At 40.7% G+C, this 17,233-nt stretch overlaps 1 protein-coding gene across 7 annotated transcripts in view; it reads left to right on the top strand.

Moving 5' to 3' along the window:
- Positions 1-754: 754 nt before the first annotated feature.
- The window catches only part of BCL9 (BCL9 transcription coactivator), a 383,396-nt gene continuing 366,917 nt past the window's right edge, over positions 755-17,233 (top strand). For 5 of the 7 annotated variants that reach the window (XM_073617281.1, XM_073617280.1, XM_073617287.1 and 2 more), the window contains exon 1: positions 755-1,116. The gene's annotated coding sequence lies outside the window, so the exon portion shown is untranslated. The remainder of the gene's footprint in view (positions 1,117-17,233) is intronic. The other 2 variants (XM_073617291.1, XM_073617292.1) reach the window with 1 other exon arrangement.

Below are 17,233 nucleotides of genomic sequence, written 5' to 3' on the forward strand. Positions count from 1 at the left end.
TCTTGCAATGGAATTTAAAAAAATGATTAAGAGGTCGAACACCAGATCAACAAATCTCTTGATCCGGGGACCGACCTTTACCATAAAAATCCTTAAGACTCTTCCAACGCCGGCGAACGATAAAGCGTAACTCCTGACTTATTTGGCCCCCCCAAAAAATGTGTGTTTAAAAAAAAAAAAAAAAAAACACACAGGGGTCACCGGCCTATGCGGAAAGTGTTAAAAAAGAACTTCGTTAACCTGGCGGCATGTTAAAAAAAAAAAAAAAAAATTCCAGAGCCAGACTGTGTTATGCAGAGCGGCGACAGGCAGGAGGAGGTAGAGCCGAGGCGGCGCGTTTCCTTTTCACAAAAAAAAAAAAATATTCGGATAATTAGGCATCAGAAGCCCTTGATCATAACAATGCGCTCGCCAAAAGCGCCTCTCTCCTGCCATTTTGCTAGGATAAAGGCGAGAGTCACCCAACCCCCCCCCCCCCCTACCACCACCATCCCCCACGGCTATGGCTCCAGCCAGTGTGTGTGTGTGTGTGTGTGTGTGTGTGCGCACACGCGTGTGTACTACGTGTGTGTGTGTGTGTGTTCCACTCCTGTACAGCAGCAAGCACTGCTGTTGCTTGCACTGTAGCTTGCTCTGCCTGTCTGTCACTGGAGTTTTTAGTTTGCATTTGGAAGAAAGAGGAGGTGGAGGAGAAAAAGGAGGAGGAGGAGGAGGAAGAAGGAGGGGAAGAGGGGGGGGGGGGGAAGAAGAGGAGGTGGAAGGAGGAAGGAGAAGGAAAAAAAAAAAGAAAAAAAGAGGGGGAGGGAGAAAATGTCTTGTTTGTGGCTTGTCAGCAATTGCTTGAGACAAGCTTCTATGTGTGAAAGCTACTTGGCATGAATGCCTGGGCTGTACCAAGTCTCCCAGCGGCCAGAGGGGGAGTCACAAGAAGCGCAGATCACAACACAGGCAGACAATAGGCCCCTGAAGGGTCCCCCCCCTAAAGTTGCTTTGATGTTGTCCTAGTGTCTTCACACCAAGGGCCAAGGGACTGGCAGCCCAACTCGCCTCTACCGGTGCCCATATTGCTCTTGCCCACTTCTTGCAATGCAGCTGCCCTTGTGCTGAGCAGGCAAGGTAAGAAGATATCCATTGTTGATTTTTTTTTTTTTTTTTTGGCAGCTTGTTTGCTGTGGGAGGGTGAGGAGGGAACAAGCTGAATTCCTGAGCTTACACACACACACACAGTAGACAGTAGTCATTGCATTGGGTGACACACTCAGCCCACTCCTGCCTATTCCTTGTTTGTCAACACCGGTTATGGCCCAAAAAAAAAAATATTATGAAAAATAAATAAAAAAATATAAAAATATAAAAAAAAAAGAATAACATTGTTGCCAGGGATCGGTGACAATGTATCCTTTTTCTTTCTTTTTTTTTTTTTTTTTAATGTGCTGCATGCCCACCGCAAAATTTTTTTCCAGATTGCGCACCAAGACAGTTACCCCCTCCCAGTGCCCACTGGGGCCAATCTCAGCTCACCCGGGCCAAACTTTTATTTGGCAAGGGGGGAAGGGGGGGGGGGTTGAGCAGGGGGGTGGTAGTTAATGGTTTTGGTGAGATTGTTTTCAACATAGAAGCTACAAGGAAAGAGGAGTTGTATTTGAGTGGAAGAGGATGTGATTTTCTTTTTTTTTTTTTTTTGGGCAGAGCGGAGATTGTTTAATAGTGACGGATGAATTTTAATGTGAACTGCTGCTATGCCGGAGAGCCCGGGGGATGGAGATGATGTGATCTACTTAGAGGCACGGTGTACTGCTTGTTGATGGGAGTAATAAGAATAATTATATAAGTGGCGTTATAAAATTTGATAATAAATTATAGGGTATGGTGCCTGCACTATAATAAATATAAGCAGAAATATGAAATAATATTAGAAAAATTATATTTTATGAACTATAAAAAAATATGAGTAGAAATCTAAAATAATATAAAAAATTATATGGTATGATACTTTATACACTATAAAAAAATGTAAGCAGAAACCTAAAATAATATAAAATTATAGGGTATGATGTTTTATATACTGTAATTTAAAGAAAAAAAAAAAAAAAATATATATATATATATATATATATATATATATATATATATACATACTGTGTATATATATATTTATATATATCTAATTATTATCATTATTATAATTTTTTTACAGCATACATATATGTATATATATAGATATCTATATATCTATATAGATATCTATATATATAGATAGATAAATAGATATATATATATAATTATTATTATTGTTATCATTATTATAATTTTTTTATAGCATACATATATATATAGGGATGCTTTGAACTCATCATAATATAATAATAATATTTATATAGTTATGTGACAATAACAACCTGATAATCTGCTTTCAAATATATCCTTAAACTACTTTTGTATAAGAGTTTTAATAGCATTAATTAACTTTTTTGGGGTTCGTGTTAATTAGTTTCCTTTAGAAAAGAAAAACGAAAGTTTTCAAGTTAAAATGAATCGGCCATGAAAGATACAAAAGGGCTGCCATTGCTGACCTCTAATCTGAAATTGCTACTTAAAAAAATAGCTGCACTTGTTATATACTTACATACCTTTCATATTATAATAATAATAATAATAATAACAACAATAATAATAATTATTGTTATTATTATTCATAATAATAATAATAATAATATTATAATTATGTGACAATAACAACCTGATAATGTGCTTTAAAATATATCCTTAAACTACTTTAGGTAAGAGTTTTAATAACATTAATTACCTTTTTTTGGGGGGTTCATGTCAATTAGTTTCCAAAAAAAAGCTAAAGTTTACAAATTAAAATAAATCTGTAATGAAAGATGCAAGAGGGCTGCCATTGCTGACCTGTACATCTGAAATTGCTACATACAAAAATAGCTGTTCTTATATGTTATATACATACATACCTGAAAATGCTACTTAACTGGCTGCTTTGCATTTAATGCTTTCACTGGCCCACAAGTATAGAAATAAGGACTTCCGACTTTTGCTTCCTGCGTGCTTTTTCTGGGTCTGTGACTGAGAAGGATTGTAGCTTGATAAAGCCAGGCAATGAGTATTTTTAGTAAGAGGCTGGACCTACTGTTTTTATGCATGGGGTCACTGGCCCGGTGCAAGCAAGCAGATGAGAGGCCTACTGACTTTCCCCTGACGTTCAGGATCTACATTTTTAGCTGTAGAAAGAACTGAAGCCAGAGCATGGCAGCAGCCAGGGAGTTAGCATTTTCAGGAGGCAGCAGCCTTCTTATTTCTGTTATAATAGTTTTACTTTGAGGTGGTGGGCAAATATCTTTTTGGGCAAGCAGCCGACCTCCTGCCCAGTATTGGCCTAGAATTATTCCAAATTTTTCTTTTTTTGCTTTTTGCCTATTATTATTAATAATTTGTTTATATTGTTATTATTAGTAGTAGCATTAGTAGTAATACATTATTATTATTATTATTATTATTATTATTATTATTATTATTATTATTATTAATATTTATAATCATAATTTATTATTGTTGTTATTAGTAGTAGCATTTGTAGTAGTAATACATTATTATTAATGTTATTATTATTATTAATAATAATAATAATAATAATAATAATAATGTATTATTGTTGTTATTAGTAGTAGTAGTAGCAATACATTATTATTATTATTTTTATTATTAATAATAATAATTTATTACTACTACTAATACTACTACTAATAACAACATTATTATTGTTGTTATTAGTAGTAGTAGTAGCAGCATTAGTAGTACTAATACATTATTATTATTATTATTAGGCAAAAAATTACTACTAATAATAATAATTTATTACTACTACAAATAATAGTGTATTATTGTTGTTGTTAGTAGTAGTAATATTAGTAGTAGTAATAAATTATTATTATTTGTAGTAGTAGTAATAATCATAATAATAATAATAATTTGTTGTTGTTGTTAGTAGTAGTAATAAATTATTATTTCAATTATTAATAATATTAATATATTATTACATAGTTACATATTAGGTAAGGTTGAAAAAAGACAACAGTCTATCCAGTTCAACCTGTGAGTGTGTGTGTTTGTGTATGTTTTTATGTCAATAGTAAATCGTATATCCCTGTATGTTGTGATCGTTAAGATGCCCATCTAATAGTTTTTTTTAAACTATCGATGCTCTTTGCTGATACCGCTGCTTGTGGAAGAGAATTCCACATCTCTACTGCTCTGACAGTAAATAACCCTCTATGCAGATTAATTGTTAATATTATTATTATTATTAATAATAATAATAATAATGTTATTTTTTTTTAAATAGTAGTTGTAGTAGAAGTCATTATTACTATTATTATTATTATTAATATTATTATTACTGCAACCACAGAGAATTCCACATCTCTACTGCTCTGACAGTAAAGAACCCTCTACACAGATTAATTGTTAATATTATTATTATTTTTTTTTAATAGTAGTAGTATAAGTCATTTTTATTATTATTATAATTAATATTATTATTATTATTATTATTATTATTATTATTATTATTATTACTGCAACCACAGAGGAATAGGCTCCACGGCTGAATCACAAAAAATATCAGATATCTTTATTTCGAAGGTATGCAGACATTTACAAATTTTATAAAGATCAGCAGCACAGCTTTCATATAATGTTACTTTGTAACTTTTTAGTGTTTTCTTGTCTTGCAAAGTGAAGGTAGAAAACTGTTATAAATAAAAGAGCTGCAAGTAAAATTTCCTGCCTGTGACCTGGTACACGGGAACAGACCAGGAGGGATTCCACGTGGATGTGACTTTGGTGAGCAGCCTCGGTGTCAGTGACCGTGGAAGGCGATCAGAGTAACAACTGACGATTATTCTAGAATATCCCATTGAATAGTAAGGAAGACATGCTTTGAAATGTCTTGCTCCCCGCCACACGGAGCCAGTTTTGTATATTTTTTCAGTAAGGGCCGGTTCACAGCGGGTCATGCGTGTTATGCTCCATATAATGCGTGCGCGCTTGTGTGCGTTGTGAAGCCGCAGTGTGGCTCCTTGTTACATTCCAACACTATGGGGGAGATTTACTAAAACTACAGAGCGCAAAATCTGGTGCAGCTCTGCATAGGAACCAATCAGCTTCCAGGTTTTATTGTCAAAGCTTAATTGAACAAGCTGGATTTAGAAGCTGATTGGCTGCCATGCACAGCTCCACCAGATTTTGCACTCTCCAGTTTTAGTAAATCAACCCCAATGCTTCATTTTTTTTAACAATTAACCACTTCCCATCCCAGCCCTCGTCAAATGACGTCCGCAGGAGGGATCTCCCATCCTGGGCGGGCGTCATATGACGTCCTTGGCTTCCCGGGCTGTCTAGGGCGCGCGCGTGTCACTCAGGAGCCGATGCACACAGATCCACGTCCTGTCAGGTGAGAGGAGACCGATCGTGTGTTCCCAGTACAGAGGAACACCGATCGGTCTCCTCCCCTTGTGAATCCCCTCCTCCTACAGTTAGAACACACCTAGCTAACACATTTAACCCCTTGATCGCCCCCTAGTGTTAACCCCTTCCCTGCCAGTGACATTTATACAGTAATCAGTGCATTTTTATAGCACTGATCGCTATATAAATGTGAACGGTCCCAAAATAGCGTCAAAAGTGCCCGATGTGTCCGCCGCAATGTCGAGGTCACGATAAAAATCGCAGATCACCGCCATTACTAGTAAAAAAAATGAAAAATAAAAATGGCATAAATCTATCCCCTATTTTGTAGAAGCTATAACTTTTGTGCAAACCAATCAATATATGCTTATTGCGATTTTTTTTTACCAAAAATATGTAGAAGAATACGTATCAATCTAAACTGAGGAAAAAATTTATTTAAAAAAAAAAATTGGGATATTTATTATAGCAAAAAGTAAAAAAATATTGTGTTTTTTTTTCAAACTTGTCGCTCTTCTTTTGTGTTATAGAGCAAGAAATAAAAATCGCAGAGGTGATCAAATCAAAATGAATCCAATAATTTGGGTACAGCGTTGCATGACCACGCAATTGTCATTCAAAGTTGAAAACTGAAAATTGGCCTGGGCGGGAAGGGGGTGAAAATGCCCGATACTGAAGTGGTTAAACAAATTCATCTGTTTTTCTCTATGTGCCCTTTTGGGTTGAGCCTTCGATCGTCTATGCAGATCCTTGCAGCCGGCGTGACTTGTCCCTAAAACCTACTACACACATTATGGGGTTGATTTACTAAAACTGGAGAGTGCAAAATCGAATCTGGTGCAGCTGTGCATGGCAGCCAATCAGCTTCCAGCTTTTATTGTCAAAGCTTAACTGAACAAGCAGAAGTTAGGAGCTGATTGGCCACCATGTACTACACCAGATTCTGCACTTTCCAGTTTTAGTAAATCAAATTCATTGCATACTTTTTATATATATATATATAGAATAGAAATGCCACATTGTGAGCAGAATATTGCAGCTTTCCGGGCACACAGGAATGAATTCTGTAGCGATGAGAGAACTAGGAGTTTGACAAAATTTGGGTGAGACATATTGGTAAAATGTTGGCGTAATACCCTGGAGTCAATGAGGAAGACCAGCTCATGCAAAAGAAGGAAAAAGCTGATGCCATGGAAGTCGGCTAAAACAGCATTTTATTATTGCATGTGAACAGCCAAAAAAAGAAAGCCAGCGCGTTTCGGCCGCCACTTTATATTTAGTTACATCGAACGGGGTTTTTTTTTTTCACCTTTTGGGATAAAGGTTTTACACAAATAAATAAAAGCTGATCATTGGCCATTGGTATCTGGTTATCCAGCCAATAAGTCTGTTGTTTTTCCAAAAGAACAAGCTTTCTTGCAGAGCTGTAGCAGTTAGAGGGTTGAGACAAACCATTTACCACTGGCCGGGGTGCTTACAATAATCCGTGTTTTATTTATTTATGTAAAACCTTTATTCCAAAAGAAAAAAAAACTGTTTGCTGTAACTGATTATAAAGTATTAGGCCCCTTTCACACTTGTGCGACTTTTCCTGCGACTTTGGACATTAGAGTCACATGACAAGTCGCTCCACATGATTCCCAGTGATAACCATTCATATCTGTGTGACTATAAGTCGCACCGACCTCTAAGTAGTCCCTGTACTACTTTGGTTCAACTTTGATGCGAGTTGAGGTACATAGACCTCAGGTTTACACAGGCATTCCCTAAAATCGCACCAAAATCACGGCAAAATCGCGCGACTTTCACCTTGCGGCAATGTGAAGGGGGCCTTAGCTCGAGTTCCACTTCAGTTTGTTAGAGTATCTAAATCTGCTACTACACCTAACATGCCCCTCCCCCTAGACTGACAATGCTGCTGTGCAAATGTACCCCCTGTGCTCCTTCATGCAGAGTGGGGGCGCTCTAATACAGGAGGTGTGTTACTTGCCAGAACTCCAGGTGAAAACAGAGGGTGAAAAAAGCCCAAATCAGACTAAAAACTGGGGAGAAAACGATTGCATTGAAAGTGATTTGATTTATCCACCAGAGGCAATTTCCATCCCTTCTCCTTGTGGTCGGTCAGAACCACCATTGTATGTCTGTGGTTGCTTTTCACAGTACAGAAAAGAGGAATCTAAAGTTTGGCTGCTGAATCAAATTGCCACATGTATGGCTATCCCTTCCCCCAATACTAACCCTAACCTGAATGCTCACAGGGCTGACATGGTGATCACATGACATTGTTTGTAAACAAACCACAGTCCGTTTCCATTGCACTTTGTGTTAACACGCGTTACGTCATGCAAAAAAGTGCATTGTAGTAATGGGTTATCCCTTACCCTGACACTCGTCCTAACCTGAACACTCTCAGGGCGCCGACATGTTGATCACATGACATTGTAAACAAACCAGGGTTTGTTATATTTATATTTTTCGTTGCACATGCGTTACGCCGTGCAATAAAATGCCTCGTACTAAGGCAGTCCATTAGAAATAATGGGTTATCCCTGACCCTGACACTCGTCCTAACCTGAATACTCTCAGGGCCGACATGGTGGTCACATGACATTGTTTGTAAACAAACCAGGTTCTGTTTACATTTTCGTTGCGCACGCGTTACGTCGTGCAATGAAGTGCATTGTGTTATTGGGTTAACCTTTACCCTGACCCTAGTCCTAACCCGAATGCTCACAGGGCTGACATTGTAACATGCATTACGTCGTACAATAAAGTGCATTGAGTTAATAGGTTCACAGGACTGACATGGTGATCACATGCACATGGCATTGTTTGTAGACAAACCAGGGTCTGTTTACATTTTTCGTTGCGCACGCGTTACGTCGTGCAAAAAAGTGCATCGTATTAACACAGTCCGTTAAAAATAATGGGCTGACCCTTACCCTGACACTCGTCCTAACCTGAATGCTCACAGGGCCAACACGGTGATCACATGACATTGTTTGTAAACAATCCAGGGTCTGTTTACATTTTTCACTGCGCATGCATTACACCGTGCAATAAGTGTATTGTATTCACACAGTCAATTAAAGATAATGGGTTAACCCTTACCCTGACACCCATCCTAACCTGAGTGCTCATAGAGCAAAGTTTGGCTGCTGAATAAAATTGCCACGTGTATGGTTATCCCTTCCCTCAATACTAACCTTAACCTGAATACTCACAGGGCTGACATGGTGATCACGTGACATTGCTTGTAAACAAACCAGGGTCCGTTCTCATTGTACGCTGCGTTAACACACGTTACGTCATGCAATAGAGTGAATTGTGTTAAGGTAGTCCATTTTAAAAAATGGGTTAATCCTTACCCTAATACTAGTCCTAACCTGAATGCTCAGAGGGCTGACATGGTGATCACATGACATTGTTTATAAACAAACCAGGGTCCGTTTACATTTTTAGTTGCGCACGCGTTACGCCGTCGCAATAAAGTCTATCGTATTAACAAAGTAAATTAAAAATAATGGGTTAACCCTTAGCTTGACACTCGTCTTAACCTGAATGCTCACAGAGCTGACATGGTGATCACATGACATTGTTTGTAAACAAACCAAGGTCCGTTTCCATTGTATGCTGCGTTAACACGCGTTACGTCGTGCAATAAAGCGCATTGAGTTAAGGAAGTCCATTAAGAATAATGGGTTAATCCTTACCCTAATACTAGTCCTAACCTGAATGCTCACAGGGCCAACATGGTGATCACATGACATTGTAAACAAACCAGGGTCTGTTTACATTATTCGTTGCGCACGCATTACGTCGTGCAATAAAGTGCATCGTATTAACACAGTCCTTAAAAAATAATGGGCTAACCCTTACCCTGACCCTAGTCCTAACCTGAATGGTCACAGAGCTGACATGGTGATCACATGACATTGTTTGTAAAAAACCAAGGTCCGTTTCCATTGTACGCTGCGCTAACATGCGTTACGTCGTGCAATAAAGCGCATTGTGTTAATGGGTTAACCCTAATCCTAACACTACCCCTGACCTGAATGTTCACAGGGCTGATATCCCCTTGACCTCCGGAAGATTCCCCCCCCCCCCCCCCTTTATGACCAGGCCATTTTTTTTGCGATACGGCACTGCGTTATTTTAACTGACAATTGCGCAGTCGTGCGGCACTGTACATAAATAAAATGTATGTACATTTTTTTCTCACAAATAGAGCTTTCTTTTGGTGGTATTTGATCACTTCTGCGTTTTTTTTTTTTTTTTTGTGCTATAAACAAAAAAAGAGCGGCAATTAAAAAAAAAAAAAAAAAAAAAAAAAAACCAATATTGTTTACTTTCTGCTATAAAACATATCCAATAATTAAAAAAAAAAAAAAAATCTAATTTCTTCATCAGTTTAGGCCAATATGTATTCTGCTACATATTTTTGGTAAAAAAAAATCCCAATAAGTGTATATTGATTGGTTTGTGCAAAAGAAATCGCATCTACAAACTATGGGATAGATTTATAGAATTTTTACTTATTTTTATACTAGTAATGGCGGCAATCAGCGACTTATAGCGGGGCTGCGATTTTGCGGCGGACATATCGGACACCTAACTGACACTTTTGACACTTTTTGGGGACCAGTGACACTAATATAGGGATCAGTGCTAAAAAATATGCACTATCACTGTACTAATGACACTGGCTGGGAAGGGGTTAAACATCAGGGGCGATCAAAGGGTTAAATGTGTGCAGTGTTTATGTGTACTGTGTGAGGTGCTTTCACTAAGAGATGTGCTTTGCAGGGAAAGAAAATCCCCCACTGACAGGACAGAACTCTGCCTTGTTTACATAGGCAGAGCTCCGTCTTGTCTCTCTCTTCGCCGATCGGGTAGGGGGCGCACGTGCTGCTAGTCACAGCAGAAGCCTCGCTGATCGGCTTCTGCTGTGACCAGCAGCACGTGCGCTCCCTACCCGGGAGTGCAGAATCACTTATACTGTGTATATACAGTATCTCACAAAAGTGAGTACACCCCTCACATTTTTGTAAATATTTTATTCTATCTTTTCATGTGACAACACTGAAGAAATGACACTTTGCTACAATGTAAAGTAGTGATTGTACAGCTTGTATAACAGTGTAAATTTCCTGTCCCCTCAAAATAACTCAACACACAGCCATTAATGTCTAAACCACTGGCAACAAAAGTGAGTACACCCCTAAGTGAAAATGTCCAAATTGGTGTCTTGACACACCGCAACACCGATCTCGGTAAAGATCGGCTCTCCTCTACTCGGGTCTGTCAGACGCGAGTGAGGAAAAGCCAATAAATGGCTCTTCCTGTTTACACTGATCAGCTGTGATTGGATCAGCTGACGGAGACTCTTTACCAAGTGATCAATCGTGTCCAATCGCAGCAGATCACAGCGTAAACAGGAAGAGCCGTGTATCGGCTTTTCCTCACTCGCGTCTGACAGGCGCGAGTAGAGGAGAGCCGATCGTCAGCTCTCCTTACAGGGGGGGTTTGTGCTAATTATCAACGCAGCCCCTCCCCCCGTGGATGCCCCCACTGGACCACCAGGGATGCCCACAATGGATGGCCACCAGGTATGCCACCCTGGACCACAAGGGATTACGGTCAGTGCCCATACAGGTGCCAATCAGTGCCCATCATCAGCAAAGCCATCAGTGATGCCCATCAGTGACACTTATCAGTGCCCATCAGTGCCGCCTATCAGTGCCCATCAGTGCCGCCTATCAGTGCCACCCAAGAGTGCCCATCAGTGCCGCCTATCAGTGCCCATCAGTGCTGCCTATCAGTGTCCATCAGTGCCGCCTATCAGTGCCACCCATAAGTGCCCATCAGTGCCGCCTATCAGTGCCACCCATAAGTGCCCATCAGTGCCGCCTATCAGTGTCCATCAGTGCCGCCTATCAGTGCCACCCATAAGTGCCCATCAGTGCCGTCTATCAGTGTCCATCAGTGCCGCTTATCAGTGCCACCCATAAGTGCCCATCAGTGCCGCCTATCAGTGTCCATCAGTGCCGCCTATCAGTGCCACCCATAAGTGCCCATCAGTGCCGTCTATCAGTGTCCATCAGTGCCGCCTATCAGTGCCACCCATAAGTGCCCATCAGTGCCGCCTATCAGTGCCACCCATAAGTGCCCATCAGTGCCGCCTATCAATGTCCATAAGTGCTGCATATCAGAGCACATCATCAGTGCCGATCAGTTCCACCTCACCTGCGACCGTCAGTAAAGGAGAAAACATACTTATTTACAACATTGTATAACAGAAACGAATAAAAACATTTGTTTTTTTTTTCACAAAAAATACAGAGGTGATCAAATACCACCAAAAGAAAGCTCTATTTGTGGGAAAAAAGGACGCAAATTTTGTTTGGGTACAGTGTAGCACGACCGCGCAATTGTCATTTAAAAAGTGACAGCGCTGAAAGCTGAAAATTTAGCCTGGGCAGGAAGGGGGGAAAGTGCCCGGTATTGAAGAGGTTAAAGTGGCATCAAAGTCGCACAACTATGGATTTGCCCTAGCGGGAACAAAGCCTTACACACTTTCCTGCACACTTGTGAACTGTGGCCCACGTTTGCTCGAGCACCACAGCCTATTCATTTGAATGGGCTACTGTGCCGCATGAACTGCAATAAAAAAAAAAAATGTGCATGCACCTTTTTTTAAAACGCAGCCGCAGGGAAACCGCATGGTCCTGAGATCGCTTTTTTTTTCAGAGGTAACTCCTGCAGAACCTCAATCACTGAAAGAACTGATATCCGATTAATGAAAGGGTGGACCCAGGTGCATTTAGGCTGGGAACGAGGGGTGCTATCTGATTTGCTGCAGCTTCTAATGCACATGGTGAGAAGCTCACAGTGTGCAGTGAAATCAGAGTAAGCAATTTCAGTACAGGAGTGGAACCTGTACAACTAACAGTTAGCAATAGCAATGGGATGCACTCTTCTTCATGCATCTGGCTCGTACTCTCCATCTACACCCCACAGACATCCATGAGACTGCGTGATTTTGGCACATTTATGTGTGCTTTTATACAGCGTTTTTGAGCTTTGCCGGTGGAGAAAGCTATCATCTGCTGCATCATTTGTTGCTAGGGTTTTCAGCTTTTTTTTTCAGTTTTTCCATTAGCTTTTATTTCTTTGTTTATTATTATTATTCATTTATTTATTTATTTTGTTAGGGTTAGAGTAAAGGCTCGGTTCACACTAGGGGCGGCACGACTTGCAGGTCGCCTCACCGAGGTGACCTGCACACGACTGCCACGGCGACTTGCAAAACGACTTCTGTATAGAAGTCTATGCAAGTCGCCCCAAGTCGCCCCCAAAGTAGTACAGGAACCTTTTTCTAAGTTGGAGCGACTTGCGTCGCTCCGATTAGAACGGTTCCATTGTACTGAACGGGACGCTACTTGTCAGGCGACTAGGTCGCCTGACAAGTCGTCCTAGTGTGAACTGGCACTTAGAGTTAAGGTTAGGTTAAGGTTTGGGTTTGGGGTTAATATTGTATTTATTATCTTATTATTATTTATTTAAATTTTTTTGTTAGGGTTAGGGTGTTAATAATAATACTACTACTTAGAGTTAAGGTTAGTTTAGGGTTAGGATTAGGGGTTATTATTCTATTTATTGTCTTATTATTATTATTATTATTATTGATATTTATTTTTAATATTTTTGTTAGGGTTAGGGTGTTAATTATAATACTACTACTATTAATAATAATAAAAATAATAATAAATAAACAGATGTAAAATAATAACACAAATATAAATACATACAATAAATGAACACTATGTAATAATAAATAAATAAATATTCCCTAACCTTAACCCTTAAAAAAATGAAATAATAATAATAAAATAATAATAAATGAACACCCTAACACAAAATAAATGTATTATTATTAATACATTATAATAATTAATATTATTATTAATTTTTTTTGTTTGGGTGTTTATGATTATTTTATTATTATAATTATTATTAATAATAATGTATTTAATATCTTTTTTTTAAGGTTAGGGGTTAATTATTAATTTATTATTAATTTATTTCATTTATTTATTATTCATTGATGATGATTTCTAGTTATCTTTGTATTTATTTTACATTTATTTACCATATATTATTACTATTGTTTAGAATTTTTTTTTTAATATATTTTATTTTAAGCAGAAAATCTGCAAAAACACATGCAAACCGCGTGTTTCCAATCATTTCTATGGGAATAAAAACGTGCAAATCTGCCCAATTTGCGCTACAAAAAAATCTCCAGAACTTTTTTGAGCTTCAGGCGTTTGGCTTCAGGCAATTTGGAGTGGAGATGTGAACCATCTCCATAGAGAATAATTGATTTTTTTTTCCTCCTCCAGCGATTAGGAGCATTGAGCTTCAAGCTGCAAAACGCTGAGGTGTGAATGGGGCCTGAAGAACCAGAGTTCCCCCCCACGGCGTGTGCTCGCAGTATTTGTGTGCAGCGGATATGTTTACCTTCTCAAATGGTATTGCGTAATATTAGCACGGCATGCAATGTGATCTATATTTTTACCGCGTGCAGAACCTTAGACATATCTATTACCTATTGGCGGTGGAAAGGGTTATTTTTGAACTCAGATGTAGGACTGTGGGCTCAGCAGGCACAGCGGAGGAAGCTCGTGAACTCCCGCTCCTGCAGGGACTGAAGCTGTTCAAGTGGAGTGGTGTCAGAGGAGATCCAAGGCTCTCTGCAGCCAGCACAGAGGGGAGATGTCAGAGGTCTACCTAGATCAATGATGTCTCCATAAAGTGAACCTGTCTCCATGGGGGGGATGACATCTTCTCTGCCTGGGAAGGGGGATGGGAGGCTGGCGATGACTGCCTGGGAATGAGAAGATGAACCGATGACAGTCCCACAGAAAACCTTGATAGATCTGTCCGCTTTTCACTATGGGGATCAGTCAACTGGCTTACTTTGAGGTCTATACCTATATGTGAGATAACATGATACAGAGCAGTGATTCTCAACTCTATTGAGACCAGGGTCTGGTAAAATTTTCTTAAACCTTCAGTGCCCCAACAAAAAAAATGAAATATGTATTGAAATACTGAAAGGATGCAGTTTGGTGGTACTGTGGGGGACAAGGGTTCTGGAGGGTGTTTGGGGTCTTTGCAGCAGACATGGCGGCTCTGTAGGGGATTCTGGAAGAAGCCAGGGGCAGCTGTGGGGAATGGCATCTGTGGAGGGGGCTGTGGGTCTCAACAGGAGCTTGGGGGCTTTCTAGGGGCACTGTAGTAGACTAGAGTGCACTTCTGGGACTGGGTGGGCACTGTGGGACACCCTAGGAGGTTGGGAGGACTATGGGGGGGGGGGTGGAGGCTTTACGTCAAGCGATGGACAATGTAGGGAGCTGGGGCGCACTGTGGGAGGTTGGTGTGCACTGTGGTGCTTTAGGGCTCTTATGGGAACTGGGGTCACTGTGGTGGGTTGGGGGGCATTGTGGATCACTATGGAAGGTTGAGTGTCACTGTGGGGGTTGAGTGCTCTCAGGAGGCCTGGGATCACTGTGGGGGTTGAGGGGCATGGTAGACCACAACGAAAGGTTAGGTGGACTGTGGGGGTTGAGGGCTCTCACGGGCCTGTGGGCACTGTGGGAGGTTGAGGGTCATGATGGACCACGATGGAAGGTTAAGTGGCACTGTGGGGGTTGAGTGCTCTCAGGGAACCTGCGGTCACTGTGGGGGGTTGAGGGGCATGGTGGACCACAATGAAAGGTTAAGTGGCACTGTGGGGGTTGAGTGCTCTCAAGGAGCCTGGGATCACTGAGGGAGGTTGAGGGACACAGTGGACCATAATGGAAGGTTTTGTGGCACTGTGGGGGTTGAGGGCTCTCAGGGGGCCTGGGGTCACTGTGGGAGATTGAGGTGCATGGTTAACCATTATGGGAGTTTGGGTGGCACTGTGGGAGCTGGAAGGCACTGTGGGAGGTTAGGGGATCTACAGGTGGCTGGACACCCAAGAAGAGGTTGTGGCCTGGCGGTGAGCCAGAGCCTGGTTGTTTAAAACCACTGATACAGAGTTTCAGTGCCTCATCATTGGTATAAGTGGGAGGAACAGTCCCCCCCATCATTGGTATAAGTGGGAGGAATAGTCCCTCCATCATTGGTATTAGTGAGAGGAATATTGCCCCATCATTGGTGTCAGTGAGAGGAATAGTGCCCCATCATTGGTGTCAGTGAGAGGAATAGTACCCCATCATTGGTATCCGTGGGAGGAATAGTGCCTCATCATTGGTATCAGTGGGAGGAATAGTGCCTCATCATCTCTTAGTGAATTTTGTTGGTACTAAATTGGCCTAAATGGGAAAAGTCCAAAAAAATAAAGCCTACAAACCTACGGATAGGCAGAGTTGAGCAGCTCTGTCAGAACTAGACAAAGTGCACAGCTATATTTTAATCTTTACGTAAAATCAAAACAACATTTTTAAAGTTTTGGATAGAATGTGGAAGGGTCACTGTGGGGGAGGTTCACCCTTTCTATTGATCCTGGTGACCCTGGTCCAGAACCTAATGGAGAAACCATTATTTTTTAGTTGTCACAAAAAGGAAGGTGTTCGGAAACCATCCAATGGGGACAGTTGTTCCTCTGACAACCATCTAAAACAGCTTTTCTCAGAGGAAACCTTGAATTTATTTTAAGGTCTCAAGGAACTCCTGATAAGATGTGTCCATCGGGGGGGGGGGGGGTCATAAGAAAAAGGCCCATAACATTGGTGGTGGTCAGAATTCCTTCCTGATTTGGTGGAGGTCAGAATGCCACTCTTGCTGTCATGTTGCTGGCTCTGCCAAGTGGTGTTCGCCTTGGAACTATGCAGACACCATTAGATGGGGGGTCAGTTAGCCACAGCTAACCCCTAGCAACCTCTGGAGGAACCCTAGTTGAGAATGTCTGCTCTGAGAGGATGACCATACACTTGTTGGTAGAGCACTAGACCCAAAGTTAGAAAAGATAGAGGTTAAAAAAAGCTTTCTGTTAACCAGGGTATCACCAAAGTAGTCTGAAGAGTGTAGATAGGATAAGAGCACCACAGGTCTAATATAAGTTTGGTAAGTCTTTATTGCACATAGCAAGAAGTCAGAAGAGAAAGCCAATGCATTTCAGGGGGGCTCAAAACTCCCCCTTCATTAGGGTTTAGACGCTGGCAGTAATTGGAAATAATACTGGAAAGGAAGTAAGTCTTTACAAAGAGCAACGTGTTTCAGGTCAAAACTCCCTCTTCATCAGGGCTTAGATGCTGGTAGTACTTGAGAAGACTCTTTGAAGTAAGTAAGTCTTCCTGCGCATTGCAAGAGGTCAGAAGAGAAAACCAACGTGTTTCAGGTCAAAACTCCCCCTTCTTCAGGGTTTAGATGCTGGCGGTAACTGTGAAGACTCTTTGAAGCAAGTAAGACTTCCTGCACATTGAAAGAGGTCAGAAGAGAAAGCCAACGTGTTTCAGGTCAAAACTCCCCCTTCACCAGGGCTTAGATGCTGGTAGTAATTGAGAAGACTCTTTGAAGTAAGTCTTACCTGCAATTGCAAAAGGTTAAACGAGAAAACCGACATGTTTCAGGTCAAAACTCCCCCCCCTCTTCAGGGTTTAGATGCTGGCGGTAACTATGAAGACTCTTTGAAGCAAGTAAGACTTCCTGCACATTGCAAGAGGTCAGAAGAGAAAGCCAACGTGTTTCAGGTCAAAAC

This window comes from Aquarana catesbeiana, linkage group LG02, assembly GCF_042186555.1.
Source record: "Aquarana catesbeiana isolate 2022-GZ linkage group LG02, ASM4218655v1, whole genome shotgun sequence".
NCBI lineage: Eukaryota > Metazoa > Chordata > Amphibia > Anura > Ranidae > Aquarana > Aquarana catesbeiana.